General features: G+C 37.2%; 1 protein-coding gene across 1 annotated transcript in view; it reads right to left on the bottom strand.

Moving 5' to 3' along the window:
• Positions 1 to 25,160, bottom strand: part of cntfr (ciliary neurotrophic factor receptor) — a 196,000-nt gene extending 170,840 nt beyond the window's left edge. Inside the window, exon 1 of the mRNA XM_039678155.2 lies at positions 24,904 to 25,160. The gene's annotated coding sequence lies outside the window, so the exon portion shown is untranslated. The remainder of the gene's footprint in view (positions 1 to 24,903) is intronic.
• Positions 25,161 to 25,633: the final 473 nt, after the last annotated feature.

Here is a 25,633-nt window from a genome sequence, read left to right as displayed (position 1 = left end):
GGCGCTGATATCCGTCTCCAGTTCTCTGTCCCAGCGCCTGACAGCTTAGTAATCAGAGATTTCAGATTGTTACCGTTCTCCTTGATGATTCTCAATGTGACCGCGGTTGGTATTAATACAGGTCACAGAATCATAAACAGCCTGTCAGCACAAATACACTGGCATGTCTGACTAGCATTTGGTTATTCAGTTTATCGAGCATGAGCAGCTTTGCCTGAAGGATAGAGGTCGTGTTACCTGTTGTTTAAGGGGCGATGAAAAAAAATCACAGCACTCACCTGGCCAAGGTAACCGCTAATATTAATGAAAAGTAATGCATTATTAATGCATTAATGCATTTTTTTTATAACCAGAACACAGCATACTTACTATGGCTTGTTCTTGTAAAAATGGGTTAACAGCACAAGTCTCAGGATACTAAAACATGATGCCAAATAGGCCAATGTAGCTGTATTATGGTAAACAAGGCATTTTTTTTCCAAAACAGGCTGCACATTCAAAATAATATTGCTACTGTATAATAATGCAAGTTTACAAACCATGCAATGTATAATAAAGCATATATATATATATATATATATATATATATATATATATATATATATATATATATATATATATATATATACTCATATTAAGTATATACTTAATATAATGTATATACTTAGACTTAATTCTAACTTAATTCTTAACTAATAACCCTAATATTAGCAAGCATAACATAAAATAAAAATAAAAAAATAACTTTTATATTTTATGTGTACTATGTTCTTTCAATAAAATACAAATTAAAACAGTATATAATCAAACAAAAATAAAATGTATAAGAATGTCTAATATGCATACTAAAATAAAAAAATATATATATTTTATGTGTACTATGTTCTTTCAATAAAATATAAATTAAAAGAAAGTATATAATCAAACAAAAATAAAATGTATAAGAATGTCTTTTTTAACTTCTAAAAATCTAAATAAAAAAAAATGAATGTACCTTAAATAGTCTATAAACATGTGTAACATGTGCAATGGTATATAAAAATCAATAAAATAAAATAAAATAAATAAAATAAAATGTAAATTCATCAAAAATATTTATTTATTATAGATAAATGTATAATAATATACTCAAAATATAGATATATTTAAACTCCTTATATTGTCTTTTACTTCTTTTAAAAATCTAAATAAAAACGTGAGAATAAATATAAAAAATAAAAATGTGCCATAAATATAAAATAAAATGCAAATTCATTCATAATATATATATATATATATATATATATATATATATATATTATAGATATATAATCATACATTTAAAATATAATAGACATTTTATTATATTGTCTTTTTATCTTCTTTTAAAAATTGTAATCAAAACAATTAATGTAATTGTTTACCATAATAAAAGTGATAAATCAAATAATTTCATTACCGAATATGCCATAAATATTCTCATTACATCTTTACCATTAAAATAATACATGTCTACATTATTCAACAAATCATGTATCCAATTTTAAAATAAAATCCAAACTCTCTGTTGCTATTAATAATGCATATATTTTTATAAATATACCCTTGCAGCCAAAATTCTACATCCTCATCTGTCCAGGCTAAAACACTTTTAAGCTTCTCAGATGCACTTTTCCTATGACAGACGCATGTACAGTAAGTGCTCAATAGATCAGATATCATACAATGACATTTCCTGCTTATCTCACAAGCTCTGATGTGGCATGAGCGATTCGTACCCCAGTAAAGAGAGCCAGAGAGATGACCATGGCCTTAGCAAGATTAGTGAGCACTTTTAAACACGAGACAGAGACAGTGCATCATCAGTGCTGGAGGATGGCCGTGTACAACAGCAGACTTACAACTGTTAGCAGACTGCAGAGCAGATGGTCCCAAAGACAACTCAAACGGTCAACGCAGCATGACCGCGTACGACTGATGATTATGCTTAAATAAATCCAAACGTACTTGCATTATTTCCAGGAGGTATATTTAGCTCTTTACTTGTGATGGACTGTGGTAAGTACAGCATCTTTGTAATGGTGACTCGATATTCATGACGACACACACCACACTGAACATTTCTCATTACATATGCTCATTAATACTTAATGCATATTCCTAAACTGTCTCAGGTCTGAATATTTTCAGACTCTGTGTTACAGTGTATATTAATGATGGACATTTTATCACTTAATTAAATTCAATTTATTTTGTTTTGTTTTATATTTAGTTTTATTTTATATTTTATTAAAAATGTAAATATTAAATATTTGTTTTCTTTGATTTAATTTATATTAGTTGTGCCGTTTTATATTTTATTTTAAATAAAGTTTTAATAGTTTCATTATAATATATATATATATATATATATATATATATATATATATATATATATATATATATATATATAAAATAAATTATTAAATTAAACATGGAATAAATCACCATTAACATTATAATTATTATTATTTATAATAATTATATAATATAATAATATAATTATTATTATTATTATATAATTCTTATTTTTATCATTTTACTTTATTAATTATTTTGATTTGTTTCATTTTATATATTGTTTGACTATTTTCAATAATAAAATCGTATAAAAATAAATACAAAATTATATTAAATATCGAATAAAACACCATTAGCATCACCATAAACAATATTATTGTTCAATTTTGATTTATTATTTATTTTTGTTTAGTTTTATTAGGGCCCAAGCCTTGAAAAAGTGAAGGCCCGTTTACTTAGGATTATAATTATTCTCATTATTATTACTTTGTAAGAAAAATAAAATAAGAAAAAACATTTAACTTGGTTTGTTTCATTTTGTTATTTTTTTTTTTAATATTTTAGTTTATTTTAAACTTAGTTTCATTATTTCAAATATAAAAAAATAACAAAATAACTAAAATATAAAATGATTTTACATTTAAACATCTTACATTTATTTTTATTTTACTTTGTTACTTATTTAATTTCACTCTATTTTTATTTTGTTTTGCTTTAAATTTTATTTTATTATTTATAAAACTGTAAGAAAACGCCCACCATCATAATGATAATAATAATAATTTTATTCCACATTAAACTTTTAAAGTGGCAAAATATGTCTGGCTTTTCTGGACATGTTATAAGATCAGGCTGGTGTAAAGCAAAAAAAAAAAAAAAAAAAAAAAAACAGGATACAATCAAACAAATTTGTATTATCCAAGCGTAGCCTCCAAGTAGCGTATTGGACAACATATATATCCTTTTCCTCTGATACTCACGCACCCCTACACAACTGCCAACTACAGAGACCCCCGGCAAACTTTGCCGTGCCATTCGGGGGAATTAGTCATGGCAGCGGGGAGAGTGCTTAAACTGAGTTCTGCTAAAGCGACCGAGACAAGAGCAAGAGGATGGATTACACTGTGTATCACAGCTCAGGACAGAAGGCCTATCTGGTCAGGGATGTTGTAGATTACATGCTAGAACACCGTAAACCAGCAGAGCCAGATGGAGTCGAAGAAATGAATCACACAGGCCAGCGTGAGAGACCAGTTTAAACACACTCTCAGACTTTCCCAGCTAACAACAACTAGCCATTTTCTCATTGATGGATATGATACAATGCAACATTTGAATCTTTAAACACAATTTTGTCACAAATTATGTTTACCCTCACTCCTAAGAAGGTGGTTAGCGAGACCTAGCTGGTCTGCAAGCAGGGTCAAGGTGGTGTTAGCTGGTTTAGTTCACCTGACCTTTCAGCTAATCCTTGTAAAATGATCCATTACACTCTAATGTCAATCCATAACCATTCGAGACCGTCGTTGTCTAATGATGCTTTGGAGAAATGCACCCCTAAGGGAGACCCTCCAACCTATTTAAAGTTCGATTTTCAGGGTGGTCTAAGATGATTTGATCAGAATCTACGAACGTGACTAACACAACCATCTCAAAAATGTGTGCGAATGACACCAAGCCTTATCAATCCCAGAAAAAAAAACACATGTTAAATGTCCGCAACACGCGGTGTGCTCTGGTTACAAAGCGGCCACACAGAACGGCTCTCGGAGCAGCCGGACGTCACTGCCATTCCTCTCGTTTCAGGAAACGCAATACTCCGTTTAAGTGCTTTCATCACTCGCCAGGGCAACAGACATAGCAACACAGCCAAACAAATGCGAGCATGACATCACATGATTTTGGCTTGTAGACAACCATGTAACGACAATCTTCCTCTCACCACCAGCTGCAAATATCAACACTGTCTGGTGGTCCGTGAACGGAACGACCCCAGCAGAGTTCGGTTTACTGTACGTTAATGCCATCATATTTTGAGAACATGTTTTGGAAATGTGTTTGCATACTTATGTTTCAGAAGACATAACAAGATCCAAGATTGTGCCTTACCTAGCAACCAGAGTTGGGTGGGACGACCAAAACATACACCACTATTTAGTTCACATAATACATTTACTGATTACTGATACCATTTATTTATATTTATTTATTCGATCAGCTGCAGTCATTCAGTATGCACCGAGCATCGGGCAGGAAATGCATTTGTCCCTGCTGGCTCATCTTTGGCAACAGAGAGAGACAGAAACAGCTCAGAGCGCATTTTTTCCAGGGCACATTTTTTTTTTTGACATTGAAGTAAACACATTTTAATGGATGTTGGACCGCACATATCACTGTGTCACTGCTGCTGATATAACTGTAAAGCAGGTGAAAGTGCTCAGTGCAGATATGTCCGGCGTTCTGGAAAACTCAGCTCTGCAGAGACGCAACCACACGCTCACCTTACGGGGTGTCACCAGCTGTGCTTTCCCGCATGAGGGCTTCAGCAAACATTTCGGAAATCTTTTTATTTTATTCTTGGACAAAGACACTATTTCACAAACAACAACAGAACAGAAATGGAAGTGTGCGCACCTGATCCAGACAGATGGACCGACTGGCTGTCTTTAAACAGCTCAGTGCTGTCACAACTGTGTTTTCCTGTGGTAAATGCCAAATATCCAACTCAATTGGCAGACAGTTGAGTTTTTATTGTTTTCTTGGTATGCAATAAATTTAGGGGGAAATAAAGGGAAAAAAAATAAGAAAATAATCCACTGAACCAATCAAAGAATAAAGTGATTTATTGGTCCAATCGGTTAGCCTGGGTTTCCCCATTGTGCCTTGCCGCATACCATGAACCAAATTTTCCCCTGAAATAGGGAACCAATCACAGAACGGGTAGAGCCGCATTTGATAGACATTCGTAGCACCCAATAATACGGCTCTGGGCATTCGTAAACCACGCCTCAAATACGAGAAAATTCATCCCAAATTTCACCATTTTCAAGCATTTTGACCATGCTTCAATATCTGACTCTTTAGGCGCCCTTTAGCGTCAGTTAGATGACGCCATAGAATCGCGTGTAACCCTACCCCTAGCCCCACCCCAGACCTAAACCTACCCGGGTCATCTAACTGACGCTTTTCCTTTTAGTGTCAGTTAGATGACGCCGTAGGATCGCGTCATGTAACTGACGATAACAACCCGGTCTCATCCCAAGACGTCATATAACTGACGTTTTGGGACGTCTTTTGACCATACGTCAATATTCGCCTTTTTAGGGCCCCCTTAAACGTCGGTAGATGAGGTTATGGGATCCTAACTCTACCCCATACCTAAACCTAACCCTAAACCTAACCCGTCACCTAACTGACGTTAAAGGTAAAGCGTCAGTTGTATGACGGCCCGGGATCGCCATCTACCGACGTTTAAGGGGGCCCTAAAAAGGCGGATATTGACGTATGGTCAAAATACGTCCCAAAACGTCAGTTATATGACTTTTTGGGATGAGACTGTGTTAACGATAAAGGGCACCTAAAGCGTCGAATATTGAAGCATGGTCAAAAGGTGACGCCTTGGGGTGAGAATGCGTTGGAAAATTTACATGTGGTTTCCAGGCACGTTTCATTCTCAATGATACGAATCGGTACATGTCACACAGGATCTCACTTACTATATTAGGTTGCTAAGGTGTGCTGGGTGGTTGCTAGGCGTTCATTCATATGTGGTTGATAAGGTGTTCTAGGGGATTGCTATGTGTTTGCTATGGTTCAGGGTGGTTGACAGGTGTTTTCTAGAGTGTTCTGGATGGTTATTGGGGTATAACTAATGTAAGTGGTTGCTATTAGCAGTTGGTGGGGTGTTGTTAGGTGGCTGCAATGGACTATGCATTGTTGCTATGTCATTGCTGTGGTGTTCTGGGTAGTTTCTAGAGTGGGTTTCTAGATGATTCTATGTGGTTGTTATTTTGTCATGGGTGGTTCTTACTGTGTAACTAGGTTGTTACCAGGGTGCTCTTGTTGAGCATTTGTTAGAGTGTTGGTTGGTATGTGGTTACAAAGCCATGGTTATGAGGTTTTTTTCTAGGTTGTTGCTAAATAGTTTTGAGTAGGTTCAAATCATACTTATCTGACTTATCAATTTGGTAAACAAAGAGGTATCAGATAAATCGCAAGTTCAATATGGGTACCACAAGGCTCAGTACTAGGACCGTTGCTAATCACCCTGTACATGCCATTACAGTATATCCTTAGAAAACATGCATATAGTTTTCACTGTTACACTAATGGTACTCAGCTCTATATGTTTTTTCCACCTAATGAAAAAAACAAACAAAAAACAGAGGTTTCAATTAATTGGACAGAACACCTCTGTACACAGTAACCTATAATATTTTAAGTGGTTGCTAGGTGTTCCTACATATATGCTTGCTAGGATTTTGAATGTGAATGCTAGGAATCGCTGGGTGTTCCTATATATGGTATGAAGTTGATGTAGAATAATGGGTGATTTCCAGGCATTTACATTAATATGGGTGCTCTGGCTGGTTGCTAAGTAGTTAGGGTATTGTGAGATGGTTGCTAGGTCATTGCTATACAGCTCCTATAATGTTCAAGGTAGATTTAAGTGTAGCTAGGTGGTTGCTAGGCATTCATTTATGAGTGTTCTGGGTGGTTACTAGGACGTCTCTAGGTGGATGCTAGGTTACTAAGGGATTGCTATGCGGTTTATATTGTGTTATGTCCCAGATTTTTTTTTCTTTTTTTTTTTTTTGCAGTGTAACTAGTTGATGTTGTTGGTAAGTTACAAGGGCATGGTTATGCAGTTGCTATGATGTTCTGAGTGGTTTCTTGCTGACTAGCTCATTCTTGTTGCAAGTTTATGGGACTGTTTGTCGACTTTATCGTCCACCAGACACGAATAGTAAGTCCAATCACCCTGAAAAGTAATAGTCCCTCAACAAGACATGATTTTATGTACCAGTTATGACTGTAGCGCAGACATTTAATACTTAACACTAGCCTGGCATGTTGGGAATTACATAGATCATCATTCAAGGCAACATAATCAATAATGGAAGACCATGTACCAATAATAGTATACACATGTGACCTGTGAAAGGCTAAACAGGAAAGCCCTGTGAACAAAAAGAGTGCTCTGAACCAGACACTTGCAAGTGACTGTCTGGTCAGCAGTCATCCCACTGTGAGGCCCCAGAAGGTCATCTGGACATATAATTGATAGCCAATGCTGACCTGCCCTGAGCAAGTCATCCCTGCTCGGCAAGTTTACGCGATCTTCTGATTTAATAGGACCATTTACAGGCCAATGCAATGTCAGGTAGGTCACGGCTGTTGAGGCGAAGCGGTGGGAATCAATTAATGTGTACAGGTAGATGCCAAGTCCATGATCAGCAGAGATTATGCAGCAGCGGTGGGTGAAAAATGCAATTGCGCTAAACATCTGTGCACCAAGGGATGCTGGGGCATTTGACCTTTCCTGTGCCTTATGTTAACATTTTGAGATTAAAGTTTAGATCTTTCCAAAAGAAGTCTGATGATGTAAAATGGTTGCCAAGTTGCGCTGTGTTTGATCCTAAGTTTGAAGCTTTTTTTGATGCTTTTTGAACATATACCTAATATGTTACCAGAAGGATCTCTAACATCAGATATTAGTTACTTTGATGATTTACTTTGGATAAGAGAGACTGTCTTTGGATAAGACATACAGTCATTTATTTTTGGCATTTTTGCATGTATTTTGGTCAGCTGTTGCAATTCGTAATCAAAGGAGCTACATTTTCTAGTCGGTCACATTATATTTAGATGGTTATGTATTGTGAAGTTAAAGAAATATGCCACGTTCAATACATCAACAGCAAGTGTGACATAATGTTGATTGGTCAGAAAGATTTAGCGAAAGGGTCAACCACAGGATCAAATTCATTTCTTGTGATATTTTGCGTCATATTTTCACTTTTTTTTTTTTTTTTGCATTTTCCATCAATTCTGCATCCAAGCGTAAGCTAACTGGAATGGGAACCAAATGGGCTTGTTCGGTGATATCAAGTGACACCTTTTTCAGGCCAAACTATTTAGCTGCTCATCTCTGTCGCCTCTTATTCTCTTCTTCATTAGCTCCACTGTGTTTTTTTTTTTTGAGAAAGCTAAATAAGCTTCGTTCTCTTTTCCCCATTCTTCTCTAAAGCTCAAACTCAACATTTAATTGCTCTCTGTGAAATAGAGGTGAAATGTGAGTGTCAAAGATCTAATTGGATGGAGACGGGGAAAAATGCCCAAATTGGCCCCAAACTTGCACTGGTAGCCACATTATTCTGCCAATGTAACTAATCTCAATCTTATTTAAAATGCTAATGAGACAGCTAATACTGATCTTCAGTTACAGCTCTATGCCGGCCCTGGCACATTAATTACATTGGCGCCGTGACAGGGACTCTGATTGGTTTTCTTTTAATACGCCTATTTTGACTATATGTCATTATACTTGAAGTGATATATGTGCGCTGTCTTTATATACTGCTATAAATGGTAGTTTTTTTCCGTCTTTTTCTGTAGTTGTGCTACTGGCTTGATAAAGGTGTCACGCTCTGGTGTTTTTCGATTGGTCAGTGTTTACAAGGACAGCAAAATATGAGAATGTCAGCAATGTCCTTCATCCAGACAAAGCATTCCCCACCCACTATATGGTCAAATGAAGACTCAGACAGCGGAGTATCTGCTCAGTAAGGGGATTTTAAGGGCATATGAGAAGTAGACAGAGGAGGTGCCCAATATAAGATCATTACAAAGTGCATTAAAATGCTTTTTAATCTGCTAGCACTGCATTCCCTAAAGTGGTTTTAATCGGTCAAGTCCAAATCTACACGTCTTGCACCTCAGGTTTGGAGCTGGCACAAAAAAAATGACAAGCAATATAAAAATGACTTAAAGTTGAACGATCAATACATATTAAAAAAGAAATCATTTATTAATCTTTTATTTTGTACGTTACTCGAACTTAAACACATTAAAAAGTTTAAAAAGCATCTAATAAAATTGTAAATGACTCCCACTTTACAGATTGAGCCATTAAATCTGATGCAATCTAGGACAAGATCGGCATCACATGAGTAAACATTATGGGATATATTATAGTAGTTTGTGGTGTGACCTAATCATCTTCCTGTGCTCTTTTGACTTTCTCTTATCAATGTGAGCATATCTCCATGACTTATTTTCTTCTCATTAACACGCATCTCCTCCCTAAGCGCCATCCTCAGCCAGCATAAAATGTCAGTAAACAACTAATTTATCATAGTTTGTCAGTGCTGCCTCCTGCTCTGCTGAGAACATCTCACCTTGCTTCAAGAGTTCACATGTGATGTGGAAAGAGGTAAACAGGTTCGGCTTTGCCGTCGGTAATGGAAGGTTCCTGCATTGGATGCAACTGAAGTTCAAAGTTCCTCCTTTGACACGGGAGTAGGAAGAAAATGGGGATTGATGTTTCAGGAGCAACACTAGAATAGTTAAAGGGTTAGTTCGGTATTTTGCACTTAAAGCCCTGTTTTATCATTTCTGATGAAATAGAAAGGTTAAGATTGAAATTTGGACAAATGCTGCTTTCCCGAGAATTTTTTTTTTTTAGGTTTTTAGGTTAAAAAAACGGAAGAATGTCCGGTTGTGAGGCGTTTTAAGTCCATAGTTTTACAACGAATGGTAAAACAACTGTTGGAAAGGATCTTTTGCAGCAATTTTTGTGTGAGGCAGACAGACAGACAGGCAAAATTGTATCTCTTAAAACATATATTTGTTTGTGTGTTCTTTAAAATATAGATGTGTTAAGGAAATTGCAAGTTGCGTTATCTTCTATGCAAATGGGTCAATGTGAGGTGTGCAAAAGGACAGAATGTTCTGTTCTTCTCAGAAATAGATAAATTTGCTTGCACCAAGAGCAAAACATGCCTTTAGTTGTTTTTGAAATGACATGTGTTTTACGTTTGGGTATACAAAGCTGAGAAGTGTTAGAATGGGAAACTGAGAACTGTTTACGTGCAAGGGGCCTTAGTCCGAAGATAAGAAGTACATTTTGTAGGATGATCTTTTCAGTATATAAACTGTGTAAGATGAGAAGACCTTTGCCCTTCTCATATCAGACTCTGTCTGTGTGTGAACTGCCTTTCTTGCAAGAAATAAATACATATACTTATGACTTTCGAGATCTTAATTTGTTCTTTAATTGTTATTTAAGATCTAGGCAAAGAATTTCCACCTAGAATTTTCCATCTAGACAAAGATAGATAGATAGATAGATAGATAGATAGATAGATAGATAGATAGATAGATAGATAGATAGATAGATAGATAGATAGATAGATAGATAGATAGATAGGGTTGCTCTAGTTGTAAGTAGCAGTACTAATGAACATGCACCCAAAAACTCCATCTATATTAAAAAAATAAAAAAAATAAAAATCAACCTACAACAGCTGTGAGTTTATCTATGTGATTAAAGTAAATGCAGTAAAATTTGATATACAAATATATCACAGGATGACAAAATCCCTCACTCCCATCTTCAAAACCGTATTGATGTCTTTCCAGTTCCCCGGGCCCGGAGGTGAAGCAGGTTTAAGAGCAAAGTACGACGTCTGCACCTCCTCCGTCTCTCATCCTCCATGCTAAGAGCCACGAGTAATGTTAACTAGGCCAAACTTGTCATTTACATGCCCTAAACTTTGAGTTAAGCTGATTTTGCTAGTGAAGCTTCGGTGCTTTAAAGTAATGCATCTAACAGGTGTATCACGTAGACAATCTAAGTGCCAAAAATGCATATTAATATGTCAGCTTAGCACAATTTGAGCTGTTGGAAGAATCTTAGAAACTTAGAAAGCCTTGATGATTGTTGCCTGTAGGCAACATCCCAACTGAACCTCATAAGGGACTGACATGAAACACAGGCAGCAACACACACACACACACACACTTTTGGAGTTTTGGAATTATTTAATTATAATTAACCATTTCCATAAGGAAATCATATTTTGATATGCTATCCTTTAATATACTATTATTTAATGAATATATAGCCTATATAAAAACATGTTTTTGAAACAAGTCTCTTCTTCTCACCATGACTGCATTTATTTGATCAAAAATACAGTGAAAACAGAACAATCGTAAAATAGTATTACAATTTAAAATAACAGTTTTAATGGATCGAAGGTTCAAAAGAAAAACCTTTATTTGAAATTGAAAAATTTTGTAACATTATGAATGTTTTTACTGTCACTTTTGATGCACTTAATGTGTCATTAATGTGCTGAATAAAAGTAAAATAAATAAATAAAACTTATCTGACCCCAAATTTTGAACGGTAGTTTAAACTATTGTAAAATGTCATAAATTAATAAATTAAAGCATCTTATCAAACTAAACTGCGTTTTACCTCAAAAACTGATTCAGAACAGAGCTGCTCATCATTTGAATGAATGGAAATTGGACAAACATTCAATTTGTGGAGTGATCCATGCTGCCTATGTAGGCGGCTCACTGTTTTTTTTGTTTTGTTTTTTAACACTTTCTAAATGTGAGCATTACCATAACAAATCAGCCGAGGGACTGGAAGAAAAAAAAAATCTTTCATAGAACAGTTGTTAGTCTTAATTAGTCTAATTCGTTTTTGCATCATAACCCGCTTGTGTTGAATGTGCGGTTGATTACCTGAGAGCCCGGGACGTTGAGTGGGGAAAATCAAGCTCTTGACAATTACGCTACTACAGCTTTTTCCAAATGTAGCATGCTAACCACATGTTCCTTTAACATTTGCATGATTCCTTGTATATTTTGTGTGCTATTCCACATCAAGGTTCATTTGTCACTAGCTTTGAACAGGCAGACTTGTCAAGTCATGATCAAATCATATTTATTTAGATTGAAATTAATCAGGACTTTCTTTAAATCCACAAATAATCATTGCAAACTGGTAACCAAGTTGTAATTATGCATGAAAACGTTTTTTTAAGTTGGTGCACATTTTGCTTTATGTTGACAATATGAATGGGATCTTTCTACTTTTGAATGCAAAATAATATATATTTGAAGTATGTTCAATATGTAGCCATACAGTTGACGGTAGTCATTGATTTCAAAAGTAGGAGAAAACAAATCTATGGAAGTCAATGGCTACTGTCAATGGTTGTACCAACATTCTTCAAAATATCTTCTTTTGTGTTCAAAAGAAGATAGAAACTCATACAGGTTTGGAACAACATGAGGTTGAGTAAATGATGACAGAATTTTCATTTTTGGGTCAACCATCCCTTTAAATATGTTTATTGGAATCAAGACAAATCTGATAATAAAAAGGTATTTTTAGCTATATATATATATATATATATATATAAGCTGGCCAAAAATAAGTTCATTTGAAAGGTTGTGTATGAAACTTCCCCCGAAGGACTTGCAAACTTGCAACTGTCTTCAGGTCTTTATCTAGTGACAAAGACTGATGGGTTTTGTTGAAAGACACTTCTAACTGTTTACACAAGGTTTAAATCTTGGCTTCACTTCACTCTGTCCCAGGTAAATCATACGCTGCTATATTCCCAACAACACTATCACCTAAGCCGTCAAACCGCTTAAATTACATGCAGCCTTGTCAACCGTTTTATTTCCAGCGGCCATTAGCGCATTTGTTCCTCGCTATCTTCACCACTCGCTACTTAATCAGGATGTCTTATTATTTTGGGAGACATAAAAAGGACAAGTGCAGGTTTTGCAAGACGGCTATAAATTTACCCCAGATTCGCACCGCCACCTGTGTCAAGCATTTGTCAAAACCCGCTCATTTTAGAAACAGGAAATCAGCGTGAATGTGTGGGGGAACTATTTACGAGATAAGAGTTACGGTTTGTGTCATAATTAATGAACGTCTTAAGGAAACTGCCTCCCTACGGAATGAACGAGGAATAATTATGACTATAGAGACGTAGAGGAGAGCATTTATCCAAGCAGATTAACTACTTCCAATGATACCGCCCTACTTCATTATGATAATTAAGATTAGATGAAACAGTAAATAATCATTTATTTTTGTACATTTATTTTATTTTGTTTTTTTGTTGTTGTTTTTTTTTTTTTTGGGGGGGGGGTACAAATAGATTTTGTCATTTGCAATGGTTCATTGGGTCTTTTTTCAGAATGACGAACAAGGAAATTCACATAAAAAAAAAGTATGTTAGACAACACTTTCTGACATCATTTTGTTAATATTATTGTAATATTTAAATAGTATGTACACATTTTAAACCAGCTTTAAAGCAGGTATTTATTTATTTAAAACTATTTCTTTTTAGAAAATCTTCTAAAATGTCTAAGTCTAAAATTTGTCTTCTGTATTTCTATTTTTACAGCCTTCTATTCTATTATTTTTCTTTTATTGTCTTTAATGTATGTATGTTAATGTAAATTTACATTGACAATTGATTGTTTTATTAATGTGGTTTAAATCTTATAAAACTTCTGTCTTTTGATAAAAGTAAAAAAAAAAAAACACACAATACCAGTCAAAAGTGTGAACACACGAGTTAGTTTCTCACAATCTTAAATGCCTTTTGATATAAAAGTTTGTTTAAATATCTACAATTACCATGAGAATTTAAAGAGGAATACGACAAAACTGCAGTGTGCACTTAGAATATACTGAATGATACCATCTGTTGGTGTAAATTAATATTGTTATCTTTATAGTTATATCTCTTTGTGTGTGCCTTTACTATGAATAATCTGAGCATTTTTGGTTCCTATATATATATACCTGCATTGGTTTTCATAGATCTAACTTTCCTACTACTCTAAAATGTGTAAAATATTGATATATCATTTTATAAAAATGGCTAGGGGGACCAAGGCCATGTGTATGTTTTACTGAAGGGTCGTTTTAAACTGCAGAACTTCTAAATGAAGGTGTGAGTCACAGAGTATGTTCATATACTTTTAATGTGATTCATCATCCAACCTAATAGAATCTTCTCTCTGGTTCCCACAACTAGGAATAATGCACAAAATGTGCATCATGGCACCCTGTCAATTAATGATTACTCTACTACATAATATTAAACAACTGATCATAGAATGAATAAATCAATGATTACAATTATTTTATATGGACATTTTTTGTCTTTTTTTAAAAAAAAATCCCGCCCTATAGCACCATGCTAGTTAGATGAAACCCCAAATGAGCAAACAGCATGGGGTCCTCGTTTTTGAAAAGATGTCAGCCTGATGATGTTGGGGTACTCAGCATGATATTTCACTGTAATCACAGTCCAATTATTTCTAAAAATAAATAAATAAATAAAATAAAACGCAGCAAAGACAGATTCGAAGTAAATGACGTCCTTATAACATTTGCCATCTGGTGATGAGATCTAGTCATTTGGTGCTCATTAAGTAGGCAGTTAAACCACCTGGACACCCGGGTCTCTCAGAGACATCCTGACATGACAAACATATCGGCAGTACTGTACATCATCCATATGCTGTGTTTTGATGCCATTGATTTTACTTGTGCCAAGCCTGAAAAGTTGAAATCATTGGTTTCAGGGCAATTCAGTTCAATATCTATCCGCAAATGTTTGAGCAACTAGGTCTCATCAGCTTATAACAAAATAATAATGGAGGCTACTATATGCAAACAACAACATCAACATCATGTAAGTTTTTTCATGTAGGCTATAATTACTATTTATCCCAACATGTGAACAGCTTGACTAAAAAAAAACAAAACAAAAAAAAAAAAAACGGGACGTTTTTACCGAAAAAAAAAAAAAATGTGACGGTTAAGCGCTCCCGAGAGCTTTTCTTAACGTTACTATGAAACATGAAATGCTTGCAAAGCTTATGATGATGCAGTGATAAAGAACATTGATTAATTCAAGCTATAGTTTCACATAACCAGATATAGTCCTATAGTCTTAAATATGCCTTAGTCAAACTATCATAACAGTATGATTTTAATTAGCTACCTCATAGATCTGTCGACATGGTGCAGGTGAATCGCAGAGCTGGAGCAATATCCACATCGCTACGATTTCTTTGCTGCTCACCGCTGATATTTTTTTTTTGTTGTTGTTGTTTGTTCATTTTGTTGCTGAGAGGAAAGCGGACGGCACATATTTGCATCTTTGTCACTCACAGCAGTGTGCATGGCGTCAGGATGTTCGTCAACATTGCTCAAAGGTATTTCCAACTTATTTTTTACTTCAGGGAAAAGAACTTTGCAGTGAGTATAGCGGGACTCTGAATCACGTTCGGTCTCTTACAGTCTTGTTACTTGCACGAGTAACTGGCAGTGTTGCCAGATCTCGCGAGAAAAATAAGCAACCAGGCCATTGAAAACAAGCCCAAAACAAGCGACTTTTTTCTCATAGGCAGTAAAAGAGCTTTTTCTTTGGAGCCAACTGTGTGCTCAGTTTTACGATCTGTGGGGATGGATCGGATAGTTTTAAACTGTGAATGTCAATTTACATCCACGTGGACAGATTGGTAAACTGTGCAGTTTTGTGAAAATGTGCATAAAGTACAGTTTATTTTTTTTCTGTAATGAAGCTTGGCTGTCCATCTAGTGTTGGTACTGCGCCCAAATAAAATCTGACTGAAAGCTCAAATTTGGAACACAACTTCTTCAGATTTTTGGCATTTTCTTGCAGTTTTAGAGAAAAATATTTTTGGTAATAAACATATTTATTATAAAATATAAATAATTATATTTTTACATTGTTCATTTTGATCAACTCAAACTTAAATAACTTTTTTTTCTGTTTCACTTTCATAATTTCATAATAATTCACTTCAAAAATAATTTGGCAAATGTATTATTTAAAAGACCAAGGTGACGCCTTGGGAGTGAGAATGGGCTGCAAATAGGTCTATTATCCAAAGCATTCTTGAATTACAACCATTTCAATAGTGCTTTTCATGAAAAAAGGGGAGTGACAGTTAAAGGGTTAAACTATATTAAATTATAATATCCAGTCAGTATCAGTCGCGATGGTCCAGACTCGCACGTATTTTCATTTTAACTCACAGACGTTTTCCTGACCAGAAAAAAACAAAAAAAAAAACAACAACGATTGCCCAGCTCTGCCTCTGATTGGCTAGTACTCGTTGCCATCTGGGTCAGAGCCAATTAGAAGCAGGATGTGGATGGGAAAAAAAAAAAACTCTATGAATGGAGAACGGGAGAGAGGGAACAGGCAAGACAAACTCCTACGTTTAAATAACATAGAAAATATCTGCTTGGCAACGAGCTGGGAACAAGCCCAAATAAGCAACTACACTTTAGAAACAAGCCCAAATAAAATGCGACCCGCGACTACCAATATTTGCAAGCGACTTTACAGAAAAACAAGCCCAAAGTCGCTTAAAATAAGCGGACTTGGCAACACTGGTGACTGGCTGCAGTTGCTGGGTGCAGTTCACTAAACGGCCACCGGTGTCGCAAATAACAAGGGTTTCTGAAATCAATTTAACCTAGTAATTACCAACTGAGAGAACATTAACGTAATAACTAATATTGCATTTTTATTTTTTTAATTTTATTTTTTTGTGCAGTGGGCCATTTTTATATAATAATAATAAAACCATTAATTAAAATAAAAATCTAACAAAAAAACTGCAATAAACCTGTACAACTTACAAATAAACTAGTCTTTTGGAATGGATTTTTATTATTTTTTTTTTTAAGTCACATTATGTTTTCACAGTACGATGAACTTCTTTACCTCAGTGGATCAAGGAAATTTTGATACGACTGCTTTAAAAGGTCATTCAAGGAATCTATGCAATTTTCCATAGCAGCCGCATTAAGCCACATTAATAAGATGAAAAGTATTTCTCTTGAAGGAAACAGCTCCTAGATGGAGGCACTAGCAGCTGTGGGCAGCGGGGAGCACAGCTAATTCAGTATGCTTAGTGAAAACAATCGTATCACACCCAGACTGCTAGGATTACAGGGCAGATTGAGTCCACCTGCGGGGCTTCACAGCACTGTTAATAAAGCCACCGTTTTCAATTAAAAGCCTTTTAAACACTCTAAATCTAATCATGCTTGCAGGTGACAATACAAGTTAGCTTGGCACGTTAAGTTAAGAATAAGAAGAGGAGATTATTTTAAACGGATTTCACCAAATCTAATCGCTCAGGTTTGCCGTTTGAAAAGCTGCAGAGCGAAAGGGTAGACTTATGCAATATTAAACAGTCTTTTCTTGCCATTAAGACAGCTTAATAGTGTTGTTCATTGTTAAGACATATGGCAGTACTTGAACTGCATTTTAAAAACACAATTTGCAACCTTGTTGAGGAGGAAACTAAATGTAATGTGCAGTAGAAACTCACACACACGTACACATTTTATATATATACAAATGAATGATCAGATGTATTTGAAGAAATTGGCACAACGTAAGTGAAACAACGTAAACTCTGCTTCATGTCTTGCCTCATTTTTAACAATGTCATCCTTCTCTTGACCAATTTAGCAGACGTCAACCTCTGTATATTCACATTTATCCACGTTTCTTTATTATCACTCTCTCACGCCTAAACGTCATTCACATATGAGGTTCACCATGCCATCAACAGTTTATGCATGAGGTTTGTTGAATCACAAGAGAAACAGAGCAGCTTGCGTAGGATATTCAGGTCTAAGGCGACACAAATGTGGCGTGTCCAGAGGCCCTCAACCTTGAATAAGTGCCAGGATTCATAGTAGCCCACGCAGGGGCGTAAACAGAGAAATGTACCTTGGCATTTGCCCCAGTCCACTCCAATCAGAGGCCAAAAAGGGAATGCTAATGCAGTTAACGTTTCCCAGTCAACACAACGCCTCCCCCCTTGTCCAAAAAGTCTGCAGACCCCTTCCCTTAATAAATGAGTGTGCTTGCTATCAAAATCAGAGGCACTAATAATGCAGACATGCCATAAAAAGCCAAGGGGATGGAGGGAAATTGGGTAAATAACTCTGCCCCAGAGCGCTAACACGATTTGCAATGCACACGCTAAGAAGAGGTCCGTCTGTGATGGTTTTCCAAGTGAAGGAGGCTGGGCACTCTGACGGCATGATTTATTTATTCATTTCCCTTTCTCGTTTAATGGAAATATAAAAGCCTGCATTGATTAGAGTTTAAGGATCAGCAGTTAATAGATTAAAAGCTTGCGTTGTGGCCAAAGAAGAGCTCCAGCATTTTTCTGGGTTGCTCTTCGCTTGGAGGTATTCAATGGTTGTTATTTAGGTTACTTTATTTTCTGGTCATCCTGTATTCTTCACTGTGCCTAGAGGTGCGGATTACTCTTGTGCCCTGACCTTGGACAATTTTGCCTGGTTTAAATCTGTATCTACAGGTGCAAAAGTGATGGCAAACTCATTGACCTTTCAAAGACAAGCAGACGGTTTTATGGCCTACAGCCAGTAAATAACTAATGTACAATCACCTAAAGGATTATTAGGAACACCATACTAATAATGTGTTTGACCCCCTTTCGCCTTCAGAACTGCCTTGATTCTACGTGGCATTGATTCAACAAGGTGCTGGAAGCATTCTTTAGAAATGTTGGCCCATATTGATTGGATAGCATCTTGCAGTTCATGGAGATTTGTGGGATGCACGTCCAGGGCATGAAGCTCCCGTTCCACCACATTCCAAAGATGATCTATTGGGTTGAGATCTGGGGCCGTATTCACAAAGAATTTTATCTTACCACTAGGAGTACTCCTAAATCACACTAAAATATTTTAGCTAGGAGTTTTCTCTTAAAAGTTATTCACAACGCCTTTCAGACTTTCTCTTAGTAAGGAAAAATGACAACTCCTAAACTAAGAGTGAGTCTTAGTTGCTATGGATGACGTCTATTCTCATGCACGAGCTTCCTCTCAATGATCACGGTGATTGGTTGTTAGATGACAGGGCCATCATGCGGAACATAACACAGCAACAAATCATGGAATTACGACATCTAAATATGTCTGTATCCTACACAAAATAACAATAAGGAAAAAAAAAGTAATGTCATCGAAATGCATAATCTATATAATGACATGTTTGTGCAGGCCCCAGTGAAGTATAATGCTAAAAAGGCAGAGAGAGAAAAGTCAAGAATGAAATTATTCAAGGTAGCTTAAGGGCATGCAGTGTTCACATATCGCGTCTTTTGCGCGCTCAAGTTCGTTATTTTAAATGTAGGCGTGCGCGCCCGTTTTCCAAGCGCGTCCGTTTGGAGTGCACCGTAGGTCACGTGACAAGAACCAACCGGAGCGCAACCGCCCTAGCGCTTTGGAAAAAGGAGAATGCGGCACCTTGCGTTTTAGGCACTATGTGAATGGTGCCTAATACCCTAATGGAAAACCACCACTTGCCTAATAATGAAAAAAAAACTAACTAGACTACTTAAAGCAAGGAAATGTTGCTCCTATTGAAGTAATGTAATAGTTGAATGACGGTGGATTATGAACTCGCCAAAATGGAAAAGAAAGCCCAACTGGACGCAGGATCAGTTACTGCTGCTGACCCAGTTGGTGCTAGAAAAAAAAAAAAGAAAACAAGACATAATAAAAGTGAAATTCGGCACTGGGATATCAAGCTAAACTAAGCGTGAGACATGGAAGAGGATTTGTTTGCAGATCAATGCCTCATTCCAAAAAAGCATTCCTTTGTGAATAGGTCTTATGGCGCTTTTCCACTGCATAGTACGGTACGGTTCGGCTCAGTACGCTTCGACTCGGCGCGGAACAGTTCGGCTCGCTTTGCGTTTCCACTGCAGTAGTACCCCTTCAAAGTGTGTGGGACTGATCGTTATTTGCGTGCGCCTCTACTGCCGTGACATCATCTTAAAAGCGCCACATTTTCAAACCCACAACACAGGAACAATGGAGACTATCGAGGGGATGGTGTTCCTGATTCTCGGTATGTGGTTGTTTTTAACTGCTAGACGGGAAAATGTGTTTAAAATGAGGCTGATGGCAGCAAAACAAAAATACTGCTAAAAAAGTGTCTCGTGTCGCAAATCCAATGACGCTAGTAGTGACGCTGGTAGTGACGATTCTGTCTGACCAATCAGTGATCTGCAGTGTTTCACGTCACATTTTAGTACCGGTACAGTACGCTTGGAACCTCAACAGACCAGGTACCATTTAAAGCGACCTGAAGCGAACCGTACTGTACCGTACCATGCAGTGGAAAAGCACCACAAGTGTGCCGTACCGAACCGAACCGTACTGTACTATGCAGTGGAAAAGCGCCTTTAGTGAGTTAGGAGTCCTCTTGACTTCTTTTAAGCTGTCCCACACTTAGGTGCTACTTTTAGGGCTAAAATGCTTCGTGAATTACTCTTAGTGAAAAAAAAAAAAATAGGAGTCCTAAAGTTAGGAGAGACAGGCCCATTATTTTTAGGAGTTGCTTCTAAATTCGCCAGATAGGAGCTACTTTTAGCCTTAAAATTCTTTGTGAATACGGCCCCTGGTGATTGTGTGGGGCCATTTTAGTACAGTGAACTCATTGTCATGTTCAAGAAACCAATTTGAAATGATTCAAGCTTTGTGACATGGTGCATTATTCTGCTGGAAGTAGCCATCAGAGGATGGGTACATAGTGGCCATAAAGGGATGGACATGGTCAGAAACAATGCTCAGGTAGGCCGTGCCCAATTGGCACTAAGGGTCCTAAAGTGTGCGAAGAAAACATCCCCCACACCATTACACCACCACCACCAGCCTGCACAGTGGTAACAAGGCATGATGGATCCATGTTCTCATTCTGTTTACGCCAAATTCTGACTCTACCATCTGAATGTCTCAACAGAAATCGAGACTAATTAGACCAGGCAACATTTTTCCAGTCTTCAACTGTCCAATTTTGGTGAGCTCTTGCAAATTGTAGCCTCTTTTTCCTATTTGTAGGGGAGATGAGTGGGACCCGGTGGGGACTTCTGCTGGGACTTCTCCTTAAGGTTGTGCGTGTTGTGAACGGGAAGAGAGCCATTGAGGAGAGGACCAAGGTTAAGTGAACCTACATCTACATTAATTTGGATACATTTGAAAATGCCGTTTATGTTTCAAAACACTCCGTCCACACTAGCATGTTCCTCATCAAGATTGGAATGCGCTTTAGTAAGTGCGCAAGTTCCAGTGTTCTTGCGCTTGATGTTTAAACTGACAAGACTTGCAAATTGATAAACTCTTACACTATGATGGTTAAACTTTGCATTTAATCCGCGAATCACAAGCGTTATGGGCCGGGGAGCTGCTGGCACGTAGCCTACTGAACACGAATCACAGATTAACTACGATCCCTATAAATGATATCGCACATCCTAGCGCTGTGACTATCGTGGATGCGCACATCGCGATATCGATGTTGAAGTGAAACATCGTGCAGCCCTATCTACAAACATGAAAATGATCCATAGCCATCCAACAGGCAGATGCAGATGCATCCATCTATTCCATATACAGACATCCCAAGTCTCCCGGAAGTTCCGGGAGTCTCCCGCATATTTATATATCTCCCTGATGTCTCCCTGATGCCCTCAAATTAGTTAAAATCTCCCGGAATCTAGAGCGAGATATAACATACTGCGCGCATTAAATACATAGTGCGCGGTGCACGCACGGCAGAGAGGGAGAGAGCGAGAGACCTTGCAAGTGTGCACACCCAAATTTGACTTTTTTTTTTTCCCGCTACAAATTATGATAGATACAAATGTATGTACACAACTCATTGCGTTTATTTCTTCTTTATTTTTTCTACACATTTGGGTGTGTCGTGGACATCTATTGTTGTTGCGTTCTCCAGTAGTTTGTTGTTGTTCCGCGTTTTCTGTTACTTGTTGAAATGTAAAATAATGGTCGAGTCAGCCTCGCCACCATGTGGACCAACTAATTAGTGCAAAAACACAAAAAATTCAAGGCTCATGTGCGAGCTGAATGCCCTTATACACACATTTAGAAAATCACAATTCACGTGCCTTTGGGTGAAAAACAGATATACTTTGGGCTTTATCTATTTCAGGAAATGCAAATCTAGTCCAATCTCTTTATAAAGTGATATGAATATAATTTCTCCCGTATGGAAGTAAAAACAAGATTCCTAGCAATTAAATGCATTTAATGAATACTAATGCAGCGCATGGGTTTGTCATCAATCGCCATCCACATTCTGTCTATCAAATAGTGGCAACAAGACATTAGTTCGCTCAGTGAAGGGCTAAATTGGAAGAGTCAAGAAAATAACATAACTGTTCATCTTGAAAATGATTATTTACTGCATAAAAGACAAAAGCTTAAAAATCCCAGGCAAATGGAATTGATAAATCAATCAAATCATAACTGAATAAGCAATGAATTACCAACGCACCACAACAGTTTAACAATTCAGTTCATAAAAATCACAGACTATTTCATCTCAGTGTGGTCCTGGCTTTAAAAACAGGAACAGCAGCACGAACTGGGGAGCGTTTTCTTGGAGGATTCCTCAAGCACCAGCTTCTAATTTGTAGAATTTGTGTATGTTGGGGAGGAAAGCATCGGCAGCCCCCGTTGTCTGTGATCAGCCTGCTTTCTGACATCTGTTTAAGGATGTTTATCCAAGGGGTAAGTATGTTAAGGGAAATATTATGCTGGTTTTATTTTACTTTTCTTCTGTTTGAATCATAAACACTGCTCCGGGGCAAGACGGAGAGATTAGAGTGAAGAACGCGAGCATGGGGTCTCGGATCACACCCAGCAAGAGGAATCCCTACCGTGATTCCATACCCGAAGATGTACTGCTTCTCCCAGACCTTAAAATGCCAATACAACAGTATTACTTTAATTAAACCTAATGTAGCACTTGCACCTCACTTTAGCTCTTTTATTGAGCCTGCAACGTTTTTTTTTTTTGTTGTTGTTGTTTTTTTTACATCCACACAAGATCCACGGACCAGCACGTGTTGCTCTTTTACGGTGTTGGTGTTAGATGGAGTCAAACTAAAACCAGGTGCCAAGCTATAGGCTGCTCAGATGACAGCAAGAGCCCCTTTAGTGAAGGCTTTACGAACTGAAACACTGCACAGAGAAAGCAGAGACCCTCGTTTAAAAAGAAAAGTAGGTGTCCGGCAGCCATTCAGTCACCGCTTTCAATAAGGCATGGAACAGGGCGTCATTAAGGCAGTGTCAACCCTGCCGGAGTTAAGCTGACCCCCCTTTGAGCTAATGTGAGGAGGGCAGAGTCTTTAAAACCAAAGAGAAAGAGGTTTACCCCCGCAGCATGTTCCTGTGTTACAGATAAAGAGCTTTAGCCCACCAATAAATGGATGTCGCTTCCCAATAAGTCAAAACGAGCAGTAGATGTGCCGAATAAGGGTGAATCTCATTGTACCTGTCAAGATTGTGTCCAGGTCATATTTCAGCATCAGTAATAAGACATTCGATTTTGCTGAATTGATATGTATCTTTTGATTTTTGATTTATTTTAATTAGTATTATTATTTTTTAAATCGCTCATTACCACAATGCGAAAGAAATGTACAATTTAAACCAATATGCAATTTTTTATATACATTTCTTCATAATTTGTTGATATTTGTTGTACTTTATTTTCTAGATTAAAAATGAATTACAAACTTTTTATATATATACCGTATGACTGTAGAGTCATCAAGAAACATATAACATATAGTGAGCCTTTGCTTATATTTACATATACATGTGTACATATATATATATATATATATATATACCAACACAATTTTCCATGAGATTTACCCATAACGAAAGTCCAAGACACAGAAGAAGAAAGTAAACCCAGGGAAACCAGCAAGATGCAAACCCCAGCCAAAGAACAAAAAAGCGGCAGCCCAAGCCGGCGAAGGAGGAGGAGATGAGGAGATTTCCGCTAAAACTAATCAATCAGGTCCTGATAATGGCTTCCATGCAGGAGTGTTGACACTGGGTCAGCTCTTCCCTTGACCTGCGCCTTCAGGGCAGCGGCTACAGAAAAGGCGCAGATAACAGAAGCCGGGGCTAATTGTCTGCTTAGTGTCAGGGCTTTTCAAAGCCTCTCCACTTTCACTCGGTCGCCCGTCTTTCTCTCCCATTCCCTCCGTACCCCGATCCTCACCCCCGTCTCCCTCTCTGTCCATGCACTTTGTTTGCCTCCTCTTCCCGGAGTGAGGCTGCATGAATCACATTTCTCGTATGGTGCGCGGCTGTCTAACACGCTCGCATCCTTCTAACACGTGCAGAGAGCCGGGGGACGCTGGGGCTACGAGAACACAGTGACATCAGGTTTAACCTCAAGCAAACAGGAAATAATCCATTAGGTGACATTTGCCAATCATTTGCTGATCCCAGCCAGCTCCAAAATAGCAAACAAAACAATCTGTCCTGCTTTGCATGTCTTTCTTGTCCTTCAAAGCACAAAATCACACTGCAGCGCATGCAACAAAACGCTCCCATTAAAAAAAAATTACTGACAGTTTATAAAGAAGAGATGCAATCAAGGTACTTACTTAAAAGCGTTTGCTTCCGTCTAGCCTTATCTTTCTCTGCTCCTTAATGTCTGTGTCTTGTCCTCTATAGCTGCACACAGATGTGAAAGTGTGTGTGTGCGTGTGTATATCAGAGAAGCTCCAGTACAGAAAGTTGCTGCTCTGTAGGCAAAGGCGTGTAGTGTGTGTGTATGTGTGCGCGTCTCAAGCAAAGGCTCACACTGCACTGGCTGAAGGGAAACCAAAGCACTTTTAAACTCGCACTGGCTCCCCATGTGACCAGCTCACAGCATATATTAGTGTGGCTTCTTCTGTCCACATGCACCCCCTAGCCACTGTTGCAGGAAGTGTGCGCTGCCAGAGACACACACACACACACGCGCGCGCGCAATGACATATGCTTGCAATACCCAGGGCTCCATTAACAAAAACACAAATGCAACCACCCAAAAGGGAATTTCTGTAAGCTCGGGTGACGTTTATGCATTATTTAATTGTTCTTTTTATCTTCAAAGTTTTTTTTTTTATCTACAAATGAAGAGTTCAGATGCAAAAGCCTCTAAATGCCATTTGAAATTTTCTTCTAAAATGACCAATTTTATCAAGCTTGTATATTTAAGTTCAGTAATTTCACTTAAATGACAATTCATAGGTAATCTTCATTGCCATTTAAGTGAAATTACTGAACTTAAATATACAAGCTTGATAAAAATTATCATTTTAGATGAAAATTTCAAACGGCACTTAGAGG

This window comes from Pimephales promelas, chromosome 23 (genome assembly GCF_988280905.1).
Source record: "Pimephales promelas chromosome 23, fPimPro1.hap1.1, whole genome shotgun sequence".
Taxonomy (NCBI): domain Eukaryota; kingdom Metazoa; phylum Chordata; class Actinopteri; order Cypriniformes; family Leuciscidae; genus Pimephales; species Pimephales promelas.
Note: the sequence above shows the minus strand (reverse complement) of the source record. Positions and strands in the feature narration are given on the sequence as shown.